Genomic DNA, 947 nt, shown 5'->3' with positions numbered 1-947 from the left:
CGGCCCCCCCTCCCTGCCTCCTCCCGTGGGTGCGGTCAGTGAGGCATGGAGAACCCAGGTGCTGGGCCTCGGGCCTCCCCGCGGGTGCAGTGGGCGTCAGTCTGCTGGACCTAAAGCCGGTGGACGCCCGAGTCAGCCTTGCCTGAGCCTCTTCCTTCTCCAGCCGGCACCCCTCAGAGAGGAGCCTGCCCCCCCAGTGCCCTTGGCATGGGGGCTCCCCACTCCCTCTGCACGGAGAGGCCGTCTCCACTCGGCGATCAGCCCTCGGCCTCTCCAGCACCTCCTGCCCTCGCCCCGGTTCTGCTGGGCTGTCCCCTCATCCCGCCCCATCCGTCCTGTAGGCATCCGGGGGTTCCCAGCTCCCCTCGCCACCCCCACCCGCTGGCCCCGCAGCCCCCCACCTGGAAAGTGGGTCCATATTCACCACCTCCCTCTGGAGACCAGGAGAGAAGCCGGGTCTGCCTGGAGCCGGGTCAGAGGAGGGCAATGAGTCCTGATGCCTGTGAGGGAGCCGGGCTCAGGGCTGCTCACAGGGCAGCGCGGATGGACGGATGGACGGATGGACGGATGGACAGACGTACGGCTGCAGCCTTAGCCCTGCAGGCACTGCTCGCCTCCTGCCTCCCGCCTCCCGCCTCCCTCCTTCCCACACCAGGCCTGGCAGACTGGGTCCTCTGAACCGCGGAGATCGTGTGCCCCCCACCCCTGCGCCCTCCCCACCCCAGGTGCCCGGAGGCTGCAGGGGGCCGGCCCCAGAGCAGGAGGAGGCTGAGGCTGATGAATATGCTATACGCCCGGGTTTAATTGGAGCATAATTGTAATCCATATGCCCGTTAAGGTAATTACACTTATAACCCTAATATAATCCATAGCTCATTAAGGCGCCGTAATTAACATTCACAGAAACCTCGCAATTACTGGAGTATCCTCTACGCCGTTCGGGGCTG

General features: G+C 65.2%; 1 protein-coding gene across 1 annotated transcript in view; it reads left to right on the top strand.

Moving 5' to 3' along the window:
• The window catches only part of LHPP (phospholysine phosphohistidine inorganic pyrophosphate phosphatase), a gene marked incomplete at its 5' end in the record, with an annotated part of 26,068 nt that overhangs the window by 15,885 nt on the left and 9,236 nt on the right, over nucleotides 1–947 (top strand). The gene's annotated exons all lie outside the window — the stretch shown is intronic.

Source organism: Myotis brandtii, unplaced genomic scaffold (assembly GCF_000412655.1).
Source record: "Myotis brandtii unplaced genomic scaffold, ASM41265v1 scaffold656, whole genome shotgun sequence".
NCBI lineage: Eukaryota > Metazoa > Chordata > Mammalia > Chiroptera > Vespertilionidae > Myotis > Myotis brandtii.
Note: the sequence above shows the minus strand (reverse complement) of the source record. Positions and strands in the feature narration are given on the sequence as shown.